General features: G+C 45.3%; 1 long non-coding RNA gene across 1 annotated transcript in view; it reads left to right on the top strand.

Annotated features, from left to right (window-relative positions):
* The window catches only part of LOC118662274, a 32320-nt gene extending 15137 nt beyond the window's left edge, over positions 1–17183 (top strand). Inside the window, exons 3-5 of the long non-coding RNA XR_004969665.1 lie at positions 8934–9017; positions 9463–9578; positions 17030–17183. This is a non-coding gene — a long non-coding RNA (uncharacterized LOC118662274). The remainder of the gene's footprint in view (positions 1–8933; positions 9018–9462; positions 9579–17029) is intronic.
* The last annotated feature ends 873 nt before the right edge of the window (positions 17184–18056 follow it).

The raw sequence follows: 18056 nt of genomic DNA, 5'->3' as shown, positions 1-18056 counted from the left end.
TAATATGCAAATAGACCGAAGGGTGGAACAACCAGTCACTATGACGCACACTGACCACCAAGGGGCAGGCGCTTAACACAGGAGTTGCTCCCTGGTGGTCAGTGCACTCCCACAGGGGGAGCGCCACTCAGTCAGAAGCCCTGAGTGGGGCTTATGGCTGGCAAGCACAGCAGTGGTGGCAGGAGTCTCTCCTGCCTCCGCAGCAGAGCTAAAGATGTCCGACTACAGGCTTAGGCCCTCTCCCCATGGCGGCCTAAGCCAGCAGTCAGACATCCCCAAAGGGCTCCCGGACTGTGAGAGGGTGCAGGCCAGGCTGAGGGACCTGCCGAGTGCATGAATTTCATGCACTGGGCCTCTAGTATTTACATAAATGACCGTTGAAACAGCTTTATTGTGTGTGCACATGTCAAGACCTATCTGCGTGGTAGTGATTATTTCTTTTGTTCTGCAACTTGTCCTTTTCACCCAGTAGTCTGCCTTGGAGACACGACCTTGTCAGTACCCACAGAGCTGCCTCCCCTGGCAGCTAGCTGCCTGCTGGCACTCCAGGAATAGACGCAGCAGAGGTCACATAACTCTGCACATGAGGATCATTTCCCCTTCTTGTTACTACAAATATCTGTGTCTCTCTTTTCCAGGCTCTAGCACGGTGCCTTGCCCATGTGAGTACTTCATGCATATTTGTGAAGTAGACCAAATTCCTTTGACTTTTTAACTGTTGGTTGAAGAGATGAGTAGTGATAAGCACTTGAGCAGCCTGACGAAATCTTCTGGAGTTTCCAGGACAACTCCCACGTGGGCTTTGTATTCAGGTGGGAATGTGGAGAACGTAAAGGACGGGTCCGAGGAGGTTCAGGAAGGTTAGGGAGGTCGAAAATAAGGGCTGGGAGGAAAGGCTTAGGTGAAGCTGAGCATGAACTTGGTAATAGTCTTCTATGAAGATCACTCTTCTCTCTCTCTACAAAGATAGAAGTAGAAGGAGGGCTGTGAACATGGTGAGCTGGTTTAGCTGGAGGATGGGCAGACCCAGGACAATTATGGATTCCCCTCCCCCCACCTGGAGACTTTGAGGAGCAAATTTGTGTCTCCTCTCCAGGAAGGCAGAACAGTGTTCTTACCTAATAGCCAGGAGCTGGAGCAGATGACTCTTCATGGATTTTTTTCTGATGAAGAACTTAGTAACTCACAATTATCAGTGAGGCCTTAGTGTGTGCCATTGCAACTGGTTCAGTAAACTAAAAATTCCTAGGGGGCACTGTTCTTATGTTAATGAATGGGTGAAATGTGAGGGTTCAAGCCATCTATTTAACTGCATTGTTTCTCACCCCATTTTCTTCACCGTTTAACCACCGTTCTCTGGAAATAAATTCTTTCAGGTAGGTCAGTCATTGAAGTCCGCCATTTAATTCTTTCATCTTCATTTGGGTTACAATCCCATCAGCAATAGGATATCATAACTGAGTCAGGAATGGATTTTGAATGCAGGCTTAAACCTAGAAATACATATTCATGAGTCAGACCCCTGTCCTTTAAAAGGATCAATTAAGTTATCTTCTCTATATACTCACTGATATCCATGATACAGACTGTCGTGGGGTTTTTGATGTCTGAAATAGCCATGTTTTCATGGTTGCTAGATTGTTTTGTGTCCCATAGCCCCAGGAAAAATGCTGCCGAAAAGGAGGCACTTGAACGAGTAGATGAATGAATGAGTGAATGAATGATTGATCGATTGAATGAATGAACAAGTGAATGAGACGGTATTAAGGAAACAGCTAAGTTCATATTCTCTGTCACACTTTGGGCTTCTAAAAGGTTTTTTATTTTTCTTTTCTCTTGGCTTATTTCTGCCTTCCTGGCAAAGTTCCACATGAGGGAGATTGCCCACGAAGAAAGACATTTGTCACTCTGACACCTCGCGCTGCAAGAGAGAGAGGAGGAAGGCAGCAAACCACGGGAGTGAGAACCGTGCCAAGCCCTTAATTAGGGCTGGAGCAACCCTCGCCATTTCCCTCCTCTGCCGCCTAGAACCATAGCTACAACCGTGTTACTTTTCCCCCCTCAACAGGATTCCATACTTACATTGATCCAAGAATTATTCAGGAAACTGCTCATTTTATTTGCCCTTTCAGCCTGTTATTTCAGGTTAAATCAGTACAGGCAGATTATTAGGGCTGTAATCTAGCCCGCCAATTTTCTCAGTCCTGGTGATAAATAGTATTACAGCGAAGTCCTGTGCGAGCAGCTCCTCCTGCTCAGGAGCCTCCGTCAGTGTGAGGCGTTTTTGCTGACCGGGCTGACGTAGGGGGGCAGGGGGCAGGGTGATGGCGTTCACCAAGCAGCTCCCTCAGAGCTACAAAGAGAAGGAGCCCTGCCAGGAGGCCTGCTACGTCTCATCTCCTTCACTCATGCAGGACAGCCACCTTCAGCGTCAGGGAGCGTGAGAGGTGAGGAGGCCTGCGGCAATGGGAACTGCTGGCAGGGCGCAGGGCCGTCCAGCCTGGGCCTCGGCCTGGGAGGGCTCACAGGAGCGAGGGGCTCACTGTGATAATGCCTGGAGGGGTCATTTATGACTTTTGTACTTCTCTGTGTGTGTTATGCTTCAATGAAAACATTCAGCTTGAGAAACATATGATCTAGTTCAACCATCTTTCCTTTTTCGTTGTTTCCATTACAGTTGGCATTCAAGACTCTATTAGTTTCGGGTGTGCAGAACAGGGGTTAGGCACTTACATGACTTGCAAAGTGACTGCTGTCTTTCCTGACAGGGAGGGCACAGGCAGCCAGATGCCAACTGCAGTGTCTAAAATCCTGACCTTGTCAGGGGCTGAGAGGGACCCAGAGCACAGGCCTGTGACCAATTGACTATTTCAACCTCGCGGGAGGGCATGGACCCATTTCCAGATCATCATTTGTCAAGTAAAAGCCCCACTATCTCCATTCTACTTAGCAACGATGGACACTAAGAGGTATGTTTTTGAAAGGAGAGTGAAAACAGAGAGCATTTCTGCTCAATTTGGAATGAAAAGGGAACTGTCAGTTACCCAGACGACCCATGGCTGCTGGTTCTCCGCTCTACAAATCTGGTGTGTGTGCGTGTGTGTGCGCGTGTGTGCGCGTGCGTGTGTGTGTATGTGCGCGTGCGTGCACGTGTGTTTTAGTAAAGGATCCCATTTTACATGTGGCAGAAGTTCCAAAGACTTCAGAGAATTCAGGACTAGTATTCCCTCGGGAGAAATGTGAAGTAGAGCTGACGTGTTTTGTGCAAGAATTAGAGGCTGGTTTAGAGCCCTTTCTGGCGCCCTTACTCTGAGAGCCATGTCGCCGGCCCTTTTCTACTCTTTCCCATTATCCTACACGGTTGGCAATCCCTCTTACCAGCTGTTACTCTGGACAGATAACTTAGCTTCTCTGTGCCTCAGTTTCCTCATTTGTATGCACCTCAGAGAGTTGCTGGGACGATTACATGAGGTCCTTCCTTGTGGCTCATATAGGATCAGGTTTGGCTGCCTGTGTGATACAATCAAAAACAGGGACTCCGACGAGGTAGAAATGTCTTTCTCACTTAGAAGGCAGGCATCAGGGCTGGTGCGGCAGCTTTGGGGGGACCCAGGCATGTTTCTGTCCCGCTGTCCCTGCACGAGCAGAGCCTGCCAACCCCATGTCTGCGGCCCTTCCTGTGCTCCGAGGGCCGCACCTCCCAGCCCTGCAGTGACCCCGAGCCTCTCAGCTGCCAGCGATCGCAGCCGCGCCTTCTTTCCCGGGGCGTGTCCTCCTGAATCGCCATTTGGAAGGAAGGAGAATTTCATTTACAGGCAGATACAGGTAGTGGACGGCCTATCCGTTTTGTCTCTTTATTGCTCAGTTCACAAGAACGCCGCTCCCACAGTGAGATCTGGGACTCGATCCTGGGCGTGTTTTGGGGAGAGAGGATCTTTCCCATCCCTTCCACATAAAGGATGCCTCCCATGACATCAGACTACTTACTAATGTCACTTCCACAAATGACCTCGATTTTAGAGATGTGGCACCAAGTATTTGGAAAGTTGAGATTAGAATAAAGGGCACGAAAGTGTGGTATTCAGGCGACTTTTAAAATCTTTCCCACAATCTATGTGGTAACATGGGCATGTTTAGTGGGTGCTGTTTTCATTTTTATCTGGGAAATGTGAGGTCTGGGAAGGAGAGCACATTTATTTGTAATAATTACGTGCTTACTTGAGGCTATTTAGATTATTTTAGGTTATTTAAAAATATTACATCAGAAGTATAGGTTGAAACAACTCAGGAATTTTGAGGGGAAGCTGGACCCAAAAATATTTGAACTAAATAGATGTTTGCTGATGAAAGTGCAGAATCTGGACATGATCTGGTCCCTGAGCCTTTCAGGCCCCCGGGCGGGCGGGGGGAGGGAGGGCGGGGGGGGGGGGGAGGCGGGGAGCAGGGCGGCCTTTGCTGTCACTGCAGATGATCTTTGCCGTTAGTCTCTGGCCCATTTCCAGGTTATGGTGCCAGGAGGGAGGAGAGGGGTGCTAAGGGCCCTCTACAGCATGGGGACCAGGTGCCACACTTCCAGGCTGTAGTCAGAGAAAATAGCGCATTTTCAAAATAGTTTTCCTCTTCTGATTGTAAATATAATGTAATATTATTGGAAAGTGGATAATAAAGAAAATCTCAAAAAGCAAATATTTATACTTTGTGTTAATAAACTTGGTTGCATGTATAGTCATATATGTTACACAGCATATCCTATATAATAAAACCCTAATATGCAAGTCGACCAAATGGTGGAATAACTGGTCGCTATGATGCGCACTAACCACCAGGGACCAGACGCTCAACGCAGGAGCTGCCCCCTGGTGGTCAGTGCGCTCCCACAGGGGGAGCGTCGCTCAGCCAGAAGCCAGAAGCCGGGCTCATGGCTAGCAAGCACACCAGTGGTGGCAGGAGCCTCTCTTGCTGCTGTGGCAGCACTAAGCCATCAGATATCCCCCATCCCCCTGGACTGGGAGAGGGCGCAGGCCAGGCTGAGGGACCCCCCCCCCCCCCCGCCCCAAGTGCACGATTTTGTGCACCAGGCCTCTAGTTTTCTTATAAAGACATTTAGAAAATTCCGCCTTTGAAAACGCTGAGAAAAGTGAAACATCCACGTCAGCACACAAATTCCGACAGGATTGTAATCTGTAAAATGAAAAACAAACATGTCTCCTTGTACCCACAGCCCACAGTTCAGCCCTCAGTGAAGTACCTTTTTAACACTTTTTTCTTTTCTTTTCTCATCTTTCCAGTTGTTACCTCCATAATTTAAAGAGAAGTGTGTCTATTGTTATTTTTTCTTTATCAACTTTAGCCACATCCATTGCTTTGCAGCTCTGAAATCAGAGAACTTGGTCTTTCTTAGACCCTCGCTTCCCCCTGCCTTTCAGTGACTGCTAATTTAATGCTGTAGTTCTTCTGTTAGTGATCTTACCATTTTAAATGAAGTACTTAAGTCTCTTTCTCGAACTATCAAATTTGAATTTGTTATAATTTTCTTAGGAAATTGGCCTCCCAGACCTATCTTCATCTCTCCTCTGTGCCCTCTGTTCTCTTCCCCTAACGTCCTTGTTATTCCATTCCATTTTCCTTGCCATAATTTGTAACATTTACATTTTATTTTGTTATTTTAATCGTCTTTAATATTTGTTTCTGTCTGAGAGTAAAAAAAGACAGGTATTATTGATGGTTAATTTTGATCATGTTATTTTTGGGGGTCAGATACACAGTGGAAGTCTCAGGGTTATTTTTCTATTGAACCTTCCTGTTGTTACACTTTCTTGACTGTCAGTGGCTTTTAGTTCACCTCTTTTGATTCCTTCTTTGCATTACTTGAGTCAGTGCTGACATGAACCTGTCTTTATTTTTGTCCTCAGCTACTAGACTGGATTTATGGAATTCTAAATTCAAACAGTTTTCCTTCAGACTTTTGGAAGCATGGCTCCATGGGCTTCTAGAACCCAGTTTTTCTGCTATCAGCCACTCTGACTGCCATTCACTTGTTAGGATACGCCATCCTTTGGTTTAGCCTTGGAATTTGGCCCAACTCCGCAGTCACATTTTGGTCTTAGCAACTGCAGTAGGTGAGAGGCTTCAGTGTCGTTTCTGGCATCCCGTATACAAGCAAGGCATGCTAATATCTAGGTCCTTACTTTCAAATACAGGTAAGCATGTTAGGTCTAACTTTTAGTAAGAAAAAAAGTCCTTGCATTTTGAAATTCTATCCATTGAAACATAAATGAGCAATTATTATTATAACACTAAAATGGCACACTAGTGATTGACAGTGGTGGTAAGAATATCAGTTTTATAGGTCAAAAGCAATTATTAAAAACTCAAATATTTCAATAAAAAGGAGAATACAATGAGAGTTAATATGACTATTCAGGGAGGGTGTGTGAGCTGGAAACTCCCAGCCCGGTCTCCCCCACCACAGGGAGCCTTCTTCGCCTGGCTTCTCTCCCTCCCTCCGCCCCGGCTCCTCCCTCCTTCTGCCTGGCCTCTCTCTCCCCGTGCTGTGTTCTGGAAACTCCTCGCGCTCTCAGCTGGATCAATTCTAAGGCTCACCTCATTGGCTTCCCATCTCTCAAGGACCATTGTTCTTTGTTGTGTCGGTGTCTTGAAAAACGTTTTCTATGTTTTGTCTGGTGTTTTGGGTGTTTCAAGCAGAAGGATAAATGTGGTCCCTGGAATTCCATCTTGACCAGAGGTGAAGATACTATAAACTTAAATTCTTACATGAAGGAAAATCTCCAAAGCACGCAGAATAGTGCCCATGGCAATTTGACTTCAAGATCTAGACATAATAGAGGGGAAAAAAAGAATGCGGTGAAAAGAAAAATAAAAGTAGAGAAAAACAAGGAACTTTAACACATGTGTTCTCACTGTACTTCAAAACTACATTAAAGAATGCTTTAAGAAGCGATTCCTGATTTTTTGAGTCTGTGGACATGGTTATGAGTTAAATTGTGTCTCTCCCAAAAGATACTTTGCATCCTAACCCAGTTCCTCAGAATGCGACCTTATTTTAAAATTGCATGTTGGAGATGTCATTAGTTACGGTGATGTCATACGGCTATAGGGTGAGCCCTTAGTCCCTTAGGACCGGTGTCCTTATAAGAAGATGATGTAAAAAAGAAAGAACTCTTACCATTTGCAACAGCATGGATGGGCCTGGAGAGTATTACGCTAAGTGAAATAAGCCAGTCAGAGAAAGACAAGTATCACATGATGTCACTCATTTGTAGAATCTAATGAACAAAATAAACTGATGAACAAAAATAGATCCAGAGACATAGAAGCATGGAACAGACTGTGGAACCTCAGAGGGAAGGCAGGGGAGGTGGGTGGGTGGGAAAAGATCAACCAAAGAACTTGTGTGCATATATGCATAACCCATTGACACGGACAATAGGGTGGAGAAGGCCTGGGTGGGGGGAGGGCTGAAGGGGGTCAAAGGGGAAAAGAGGGGGACATATATAATACTTTCAACAATAAAGATGAAGATAAAACGAAGACAATGTGAAAATACAGAGACACATGAGGGGAGAATGCCATGGGAAACAGAGGCAGAGATTGGAGGGACAGATCTGCTAGCCAAGGAGTGCCAAGGGGGACGGCCACCACCAGGCGCTCAGAAGAGGGGAGGGTGGGATCTGCCCGGACACCCAGAGAGAGCGCTCCCGCCAGCACCTTGTCTCAGATTTCCACCCCCAACTGTAGAGACAATAGCCGTGTTGTTTTAGGTCTCCTAGTCTGTGGTCCTTTGTGATGGCAGCCCTGTGAATCTCATATAGAGGCTATGCATTTTTTTAAAAAGTTATTGAAATGATTGTTATCGTTTGCTAACCATTTTAAAAAAATATATTTTATTGATTTTTTTTTACAGAGAGGAAGGGAGAGGAATAGTTAGAAACATCGATGAGAGAGAAACATCGATCAGCTGCCTCCTGCACCCCACTACTAGGGATGTGCCCACAACCAAGGTACATGCCTTTGACCGGAATCAAACCTGGGATCCTTCAGTCCGCAGGCTGACGCTCTATCCACTGAGCCAAACCGGTTAGTGCTGCTAACCATTTTTAAGTATTTGAAAATAAAAAAATAATAGTACATTCTAGGTATAAAATTTATTCTAGAAAACATGATACTCAAACAGTCTTCTTAACTGTATATATTTTTGCATACAAAAGCCTAGGGATATACCCTAACCGGTTTGGCTCAGTGGATAGAGCATCAGCCTGTGGACTCAAGGGTCCCAGGTTCAATTCCAGTCAAGGGTATGTACCTGGGTTGTGGGCACATCCCCAGTGGGGAGTGTGCAGGAGGCAACTGATCGATGTTTCTCTCTCATGGGTGTTTCTAGCTCTCTATCCTTCTCCCTTCCTCTCTGTAAAAAACCAATAAAATATATTTTTTAAAAAAGACTAGGGATGTTATTCAGAGTGCCAGTTGAAGGGAATGTCAACTTAATACCCCAAATGGTGTGATGACAGCAGGAGCGAGTTCAGAGCTGACAGTTCCAAAAACTGTTTCTCTGGCCTTATTAAAATTTGACTAATAAAATGTTTAAAAATTAAACAGTTTTAAATAAAATTTCAGATGTATCCTTGCATCCCTCATGTTCATTAAATGATGATGATTTTTAACTCTGGCTTGATTTTTATTCTTGGTCTTCGGTAAATTTCATTTCATTTTTACCGAAACATGTACTCAGAGTGCCCCCACCTTGAAGGCCACCTGCTGGCTCTGCCTGGAATCTTCCCTGCTGTCAGGGCTGTGGCTGCATCATCAGGCCCTCACTCCGGCTTCAGGTGGGCAGTGGGGAGCACAGGCCGCCCCCCGGAGGGGAGGCCGGTGTGATTGGGGTACTTATTCCTTTACTTCCCTTCCTGTAGACGCTTCTTGGGCTGCCTGATGATTGGCCAGTTGTCATTGCTCTTCTCAAGGTGAGCTTCTCAACACGACTCTCCGATTTCAAGGTCAGAAAACCCAAGATCTGAGGCCTCACCCCTTCTCTGGTCCCTTCCAGACACGGGTGGGAACATCCCCACTGGCACTAGTCCTAGGGGACTACGCTGTGGTTTCCCCATGCTTTTTTTTTTTTTTTTAACAGTCCCTTAAGAAAACCCTCCTGGGATTATCCTAATTTGACTTTTTGCTATTGATTTCCTGCCAGGATTCTGACTGGCACAGACCAGGTGGTAAAACTCATTTTCAGCCTGGGTGGTGTGGCTCAGTGGTTGAGCATCGACCTACGAGGTCACGGTTTGATTCCCAGTCAGGGCACACGCCCGGGTTGCAGGCTAGATCCCCAGTATGGGCCTGCAGGAGGCAGCCAATCAGTGTTTCTCTCTAGTCATTAATGGTTCTCTCTCCCCATCTCCATTCCTCTCTGAAATTAATAAAAATATATATTTTTAAAAGACTCGCTTCCAGTGTTGCAAAACAGCATGTTCCTGTTCAACCAAAGACCCACGATGAGATGTGGAGCCTCAGAACCCAACATCCAAGTCCATTCAAAGCTTCAAAGACATTTCAGGGTAAAACTATCTTTTAAAAAATGTTATTGAATGTATTGGGATGGGATGACATTGGTTAATAGAATTATATAGGTTTCAGGTATACAATTCTATAACACGTCATCTATATGTTGTATTGTGTGTTTTCCATCACTATTTATCCCCCCGGAGAAAAACTATTTTTTAAAAAAGTCTACTCCTGATTTTCAAGTTACTATTAACAAATGTTTTCCTAATAAATAAAAAAAAGCCAAGTTATGCAGAGAATTCATTTCACTTTTCAATCCCCTCCCTGCCCCCTCACACCCCCCAGATGATACTCGCCTTCTGTCATTACACATATGGGCCTGTCTTCTGAACACTTAGCGGAGCGCATCCTCTCGCAAGGAGTCGCAAATGACTTCCTTGCTTCGGAGCATGAATGCAGGTTGCCACCTGGCCGTGCTCTCTGTGTTCCCGGTATTTTTAGTAATGCGCCCATACCTCGCTCAGTCTGGCTGCAGCTTGGCACCCTGTGTTCAAAGCTGTCATCGGAACGCTGCACCCTGCTTAAACCTACGGGGCTGTTTTCTTTTAAAACCCCTCATTAATATCTGTTTCTTAATGTGACATGTACTGCTAACATGTGGGGGTTATTCTGGTATGACTTCCAAAGTCATAAGCAACTCTTCCTGGGAGCACTGCCCAGACTTTTAGAGATCGGTGTGCTTTATTCCATCCACGCGGCGCGGTCTAGAGCACGGTGCTGACTTGTTGTGCGGGAAGGTCATTATTCCCTCCCGTACCCCCTCCACTGAGTGGGGTGGTTCCATCTAAAGCAAAGAGGATTTCCATGGGAAGAGACTACAATGGGGAATTTATTTCCCTTACTGGTGATTCAAGGTCACAGAATGTGAGTGCTTTAGGGGTCTGCGCAATAACCCAATTAAAGAGTTCTAATCATAGATGAAGAAACCAAGGGAGCCTGGCCCGGCGTGGCTCGGTGGTTGAGCGCTGACCTGTGAACCAGGAGGTCACGGTTCGATTCCCGGTCAGGGCACATGCCCTCGTTGTGGGCTCAATCCCTGGTGTGGGGTGAGCAGGAGGCAGCCAATCAGTGATTCTCTCTCATCATTGATGTTTCTGTCTCTCTCTCCCTCTCCCTTCCTCTCTGAAATCAATAAAAATAAAAAGAAACCGAGGGAGGCCAGAGTCCTCGCTAAAGGGTGCATAACAACTAGTTACTAGAAGAACTAGAACTAGAACCAAGGTCTCACGATTCTTGATCTAGTGCAGCGGTTCTCAACCTGTGGGTCGCGACCTCTTTGGGGGTCAAACGACCTTTTCACCGGGGTCGCCTAAGACCATCGGAAAACACATGTATAATTACGTATTGTTTTTGTGATGAATCACTATGCTTTAATTATTATGTTCAATTTGTAACAATGAAATTGGGGGTCACCACAACATGAGGAACTGTATTAAAGGGTCGCGGCATCAGGAAGGTTGAGAACCACTGGAGTGCTTTCTGTACTACACTATACTTTCTTTTGAAGAAAAAACTTATACAGTCCATTCTCATGAATTTGCAACATTTATGTTCTCTGAGGTCCCTGGGAAAGCTGGATTAGCAACTATTGAACCACTCCTCCTCCTGGGGGAACGCAGGGTTAGGGTCCTGTGAGCCGCTGGCCCCAGCATTTTTGTCAACCAGTCAAAATAGAACCTTGTTCTCTGTGTTCCTGTTTGAAAATATTCTATGCGATGTCCATTGTTGGTTCATTAACATTGAACGCACGGCCAACAGAACTACAGCTCCTGCCTGAGGAAGCTTATCTAACACCGAGCTTTCTCCACAAGCACCTCACAGCCTCCTTTCTCCGAGGAACACCAGCCAGCACCGCAGCACTGCCCTGGAGGGACATTTTCAGCAGGGACCTCGCCCACAAAAAGCACAAAGATGTGGGAAACGTGGCGCTACATGGGCCGTGGGAAGGAAGCTTGCTCACACAGTGTCAGCCCTGAACCAGGAGGCAGCGTGGCCTCGTTCTCCTGAGCTGGGGATGTGCGCGTTGGGCTGTTCATAGTTCCACCCCTTTGCACTTCTCGGGGCTGCCATGCGTATTGATTTCAGGGTCTCAACTACATTTTAGTGAGTAGGTGAATTTGAAAATGTGAAATCCACAAATAATGAGGATCAGCTGATACATGGAAAAGCCGATTAATGAATCGGAATAGGACAGACTAAGAGCACAGAAAAGGTATTGCTACAACATTGAAGCATTTTATTGTAGGAACCAATAGGATTAACCCGTAAGTAACATCTGTACTTAACAATTTTTTTGTTCTATGTCCTTTATTCTTGTTCAGGTGTCTTCTCTTCATGACAACCTGTCTGCTTCCCTTCTCACTTTCCTCTCCCTTTCACGGAAATGCTCTTGCTGGATTTCCGACTCCCTCCATTTTGCCTAATCCAGGGTCCAATGCACAGCTTTCATCTTCCATCGCCTCTGACACCACTGGGCCACTGGAAACATCTGCCTGTCTCTCCCTGGAGTATACCGTGCTCTCCTGGCCCTCTCCTACGGCACCAGCACCCGTTCTCTGTCTCCCTGAGAGACATCCCTCTGCTCACCCCAGTCTCTAAATATGAGAGTGCCCACGGCTGCACCCTTTGCTCTGTCCTCCGTATCACTCTCTACCAGCACGTAACTTTAGCAAGGAAGCAGGATATAAGGTCAGTGTGCAAACATAAAATATAGTCATGAGTTCCAGAACTAAGCAACTGGCAATTGCAATTAAAATAATATCACTTGTAGTGGTATCGAAGCCATGAAATTCATAAACGTGTATTTAGAAGCCACTTGAAACTTAACATGGCAAAACCCTTGGTTTTCACTCACTTCCCCCAGTGCTATCTCAGTCCATAGTAGTTAACATTTGCCCAGTTGTCCAGACCGAAGCTCTAGAACAGTGGTTCTCAACCTTCCTAATGCCGCGACCCTGTAATACAGTTCCTCATGTTGTGGTGACCCCCGATTTCATTGTTACAAATGGAACATAATTAAAGCATAGTGATAATCACGAAAACAATATGTAGTTATATATGTGTTTTCTGATGGTCCTAGGCGACCCCTGTGAAAGGGTCGTTCGATCCCCAAAGGGGTTGCGACCCACAGGTTGAGAACCGCTGCTCTAGAATATAGTCTACATTTCCCCCCTCCTCACCTCACATCCAGCCACTCAAGAATTCTGGTGCTGCTTTTTAAATCTATCTTGAACCCTGCTACTTTCATCACCTTTCCTAGGGCAACCAATGACCATCTCCCTGTCCTGATCCTCTAACTGGGTTCCGTGCTTCCATTTGTTGTTTCTGTGGCCATGGCCTCCCAGGCAGTCACCTGAGCAGGGTGTCCCAGCAGAACAGTCCACCTCCTGATGGAAATGGAAGCCCTCCCAGGCACCTGAGTTCTCTGTGGCCAGGGGCGGTGGGAGGCAGTAGGGTGGGTGGCGGTAGTCATCTTCATCAGCCGGATTGTTTTAATCTTCATTTTATGGCAATTTTTGCTTAAATATCTGCCTTTCATTGGATAGGGATGGGGATTTGGGTGGTTTGCAAGATTCCCAGTTCAAGAGCTCCCTCTGCTGTCAGTGTAGCAAAGTATGGATTTTTTTTTTTAACTGGTTGGCTCTGTGTTGTTTCTGTGTGTGAATTTATCTCTGTGTGTGTTGACGGCATTGTTGGGAGGAAGGCTTGTGCATGCTTTGATTTTTAAAAAATTCTTTTGTCTTTAAGGATCCTAACTTGCTCACTCTTGCCTGCCCCTCCTCCCCCCTCTTCACTGCAGCTTTCTATAGGCCCTTCTCCCTTCCTATTTACCCCACCCCCACCCCATACACGACTTTTCTGGAAATACTTGCTTTGCCAAGATGTTGCCTCGAGCTCTTCACATACGTGTTAAGTCTCTTCCCTGATTCTGCTCCGATCTACCAGGACTCCTTTCGGGCGTTGTTGCATGCAGAGCGGACTTTCTCTCTCTGATTCTAGGTCAGTCCAGGGCCTTTGCCTCTTCTCTCTTCCCTGCGGTCTTCCCCAGACTGCCCTTCTCCCTGGAGACTCAGAGCAGCAGGAGCAGGAAGGTAGCGTGCTAGTTTTCCAAGTGTGTTTCTATTTAGCAACAAAAGGAAGAGTTTCCATCCGTAGGTGTCTGCAGAGTATAAGTACTCACACTGTTAACTTCTGCTCAACAGCCCTGTGAAATAGGCAGAATGGGTTATCCCATTTTATAGATGAATAGACGGAGGTTCAGGAAGGTGTGCTATTGCTTGCGGTCACCTGGTTAATAAATATTGGAGCCAGGTCTAGATGCCATCTCCTTCGAACCAGCCTTACTGTTTGTATGATCTATTCTTATCTGTGCAGACATTTTTGAAGTTATAGACTTCCTCAGATGAAGATGACCAAGTCTTCTCGCAACACTTTCTCAAAGGTTTAAGGTTTGCCACTTAATGCACGTATCACAGTGTAGATGCTCAAAGAGCTGGAAAAACATTTGCTGTGGAGAGTAAAACGCATATGCTGTTGGTAAACTAAGCCATTTTCAGGTAGGTTAATGCCAATGGCTCCACAAATCTAATGCGTCTTTGTTTGTTTTATTATCGTATCATCTAGATTCATCAATTGGCAAGTATTAATTTGATGATAGCAGTGGTTCCCCAAAGAGGTCTACGTGCACATGTACTGGTCATTGGCAGATGAATGCACACAAACTCAAGCTGCTTTACTGTTGCTTTGTAAATGAAGACCACTTCATTTTCACATGCTGATGCTTGAAGTTGATGGCATCTTATCTGGTGTGTCTAACAGAAGCAGCACCACACAGCCCCACCGGCCCCAACACATTGGACTTCTGTTAAAGCATTCTGCTGTGTTTCCTTAAACAACCTCAGGATCTACAACAAGCAACGGCTTGGTTCTGAACAGAAACCCTCAGCTACTGAGGACGACGTCTTTTTGCCAATAGTTGCTATCTTGTTTATAAGGAAAATGCAGCCATTTTCTTCACTGTGTACACAAGCCCTGTAGAGCTGTTTGTTTGGTTTTCAGCAGAGACAATACAAAAATAAATTAGACTTCGATTGGGTTTAGGTAAGCAATCTTTTGAGCCACAGCTGTATTACTAACTGATCCATAATTGCTCTGCATTTATGAGGCACATAGTTTATCCCTTTGCTTGCCACACAATAGGCCGCGCAAGTTAAAGAGCTCCAAGTTTCAAGGACTGGCGTTTTGGGTGCCTGCCAGGACCGATCTGTTTAGCAAACAAGCTGGAGGGTGCTTATTAGTAGGTTGTGGCTTGCAGACCATGAAGCCCCTGGGGCCAGAGGCACTGATCAAATGGTGGATCTACACACCAGTGAGGCCACTGGATGAAAAGGAGAACAGCCCCGCATTGCTAAATGTGCTTCTCCTAGGCCTTAATTACGCACGGTAAACGACTTCTTTTGTAACTCTTTCTGTGGGCCCAGAAGACAGGCTATTAAAGATTAACCTAGGAACTATTTTTCAAATTAAAACGTAGACAATTCCGATGAGTTACAGCTCTATTATTCATATGACAAGAACGAGCCCTGGTTAGCCTGGGAAAGTGAAGAGTCATATTTCTCGTGGAACAAAATACATCTTATTTTCTCCAGTTGCATTTCTTTTCTTTTTTTTTTTTTTTTTTTTTTAAATTGCTAGTCTTCTCTGCCCCCTGCCTAGATTTTTGTTTCTATGGAGTGACTCAAGGTGGCTTGAGGCTTTCAAATTAATGCCTGGTAGAGTGTCACTGAGGCCTTAGAACAGTGATTCCCAACCTTCCTAATGCTGCGACCCTTTAATACAGTTCCTCATGTTGTGGTGACCCCCAATTTCATTGTTACAAATTGAACATAATTAAAGCATAGTGATTAATCACAAAAACAATATGTAATTATATATGTGTTTTCCGATGGTCTTAGGTGACCCCTTGTGAAAGGGTCATTCGACTGCCAAAGGGGTCGCAGCCCACAGGTTGAGAACCGCTTCCTTAGAAGAATGAAGCGAGCCTGATCTACGTTACATCAAAAAAAAAATAAATCATCTGGATAAAATGTCATCTTTTTTTTTTAAAATATATTTTATTGATTTTTTACAGAGAGGATGGGAGAGGGATAGAGAGTTAGAAACATCGATGAGAGAGAAACATCAATCAGCTGCCTCCTGCACACTCCCCACTGGGGATGTGCCCACAACCAAGGTACATGCCCTTGACCGGAATCGAACCTGGGACCTCTCAGTCCACAGGCCGACGCTCTATTCAATGAGCCAAACTGGTCAGGGCAAAATGTCATCTTTTGCTATTCTTGGTCTCACACATTTTATTCTTCTGCCCTCACTACTTTGGTGTAGATTTTAAGGGAATAGTATAGACTGTACTTCACAGGTGTTGTTATATTTCAACTAGAGGCTTGGTGCATGAATTTGTGCACCAGTGGGGTCCCTTAGCCTGGCCTGTGAGATTGGGCCGAAACCGGCTCTCTGACATCCCCCAAGAGGGTGCAGGCCAGGCTCAGAGACCCCACCAGTGCATGACTAGGGCCAGAGAGGGACACAGGAAGTTGGCCAGCTGGGGAGGGACCGCAGGAGGGCTCCAGGGCATGTCTGGACTATCTCACTCAGTCTTGCTCAAGCCTGATTGGCTGGACCCCAGCAGCAAGCTAACCTACCTGTCAGAGCATCTGCCCCCTGGTGCACATCATAGCGAGTGGTTGAGTGGCTTTAGCATATCATTAGCATATTACTCTTTGATTGGTTGAACAGATGACCGGGTGACTGGACAGTTAGCATATTAGGCTTTTATTATAGAGGATGGAAGCTGTTCGGGGAATACAGATACATGAGTGGAGACATTTTTGAGTCAGCCAGTATCTATGTAATTTCCGTGAATCCTTTTAGCAAAACCTTTTGTGTCTCTTGCTCAGCTGTTGATTGGTTAATAGTTTGCTCTTTTGAAGTTAGAAGGCAATTGTCTATTAAATACAAACCTCATACATTTATGTCCATGTGTGGTGTACAGAAAGAGAGATTTGATAATATACAGAGCTATAATATTTGCTAAAATGGTAATGAGTGACCCCAACTATGATTTTCTTACTGCATCATTGACATGAACTCTGTGAGCTTCTATAAAATGTAGATGGCGACACGCCGTGCAGGGGGAAGAAGTGCGTACTATGCTGCCTGGCCCTCATGACCACTACGCCAGTCCTAGTTATGTCACTACTATTTACATTTACTGGCACTTTAATGACCAAAGGTGATGGCATCTCCCATGGCTTGGCCAATTCTTGTGTTTCTTTATCACTCAAGGTTACATCTACTGCACAGCCATCCCTGTACCATGTGCAGTTAGCAGCTTGGGCCTATTTAGAGATGGATTTGCACTTACCACTCTACCCTCCACCTCCAGGGGCACAGAGGTTCAAGTTCAGAGCACAGCCAGTGAGCGGAGAGAAGAGAATAATGCCGACTGGCTCGCCCACGAGCTGACCAGCGCTTTACTCATTACCTGAGCCAACTTGGGTGACTAATTTCGATAAAGAGAGAAATGACACTCAAAATATTCCACAGGTAAGGAAAAAATAAGCACTTTTATTTCCTTGGCTAGCCTTCGATAAACATTTATTGCATGTTGCAAGTATAAATCCTTGTTTTGAAACATTTTGCTTTGCATTAAGTTCTGCCTTTGATCAAGAACTCGTGGCGTATTAATGAGGCCTGGAGCTGCTGTTGCTAGATGAGTAAACTCCTCCTTGGTCAGAATTAAGACCAGTGCCATCTTCTATAAGGTTTTGGGGAAAAACAACTACAGCCAATGATTAAAAGGCAGCACCACTTTTAAAGATAAAAGTTTAGCATTAGCTTCGAAGTTCTGTAATTTAAAATGGAAAGTTTGTGGAGCTACAGGGAAGCAGGGTAAACCTCAGTTACAAAATAACAGGTTTCACATGTTAAAAATATCAATCATTGAACCCCAGTGAACCAGTTCTAACCCATTGCCTCTGATGTCTGGGTCTGCAACTCAGGTAAAGCCAGGACTTACAGGAAATAAGTCATATCCTTAATACTAATTACCCAACTTTGCCACATATTGCTCTCTGACCCTGTAATTTCACATTTCTATTCCATCCAAGTGACTGAGTTCCACGTTGGTTTCTATCTGAAGAGGGCAGGAGCACTTACAGACTATACTGCATTGCAGCTTGTCATCTATGTAATAACCACGCATCACTTATCTAATTGTTATGGCCCAGAAAAATATGCTTTTCCTACTCATCTGGGGTCTGTTTGCAATAGTATAACTCCTGTTTTAAGTTAGACTGAGTTTAATTCCAATATTATCTCACTTCTGTATATCAAAAGCATGCCTTGCAGCCTGGCAGGTAATAAATTGGTATTGTTAAAACCTGTCAATCATATCAGAATACATTCTCCTA

This window comes from Myotis myotis, unplaced genomic scaffold, assembly GCF_014108235.1.
Source record: "Myotis myotis isolate mMyoMyo1 unplaced genomic scaffold, mMyoMyo1.p scaffold_m19_p_8, whole genome shotgun sequence".
Classification (NCBI taxonomy): Eukaryota; Metazoa; Chordata; class Mammalia; order Chiroptera; family Vespertilionidae; genus Myotis; species Myotis myotis.
This window is presented reverse-complemented; position numbering and strand designations above follow the sequence as displayed.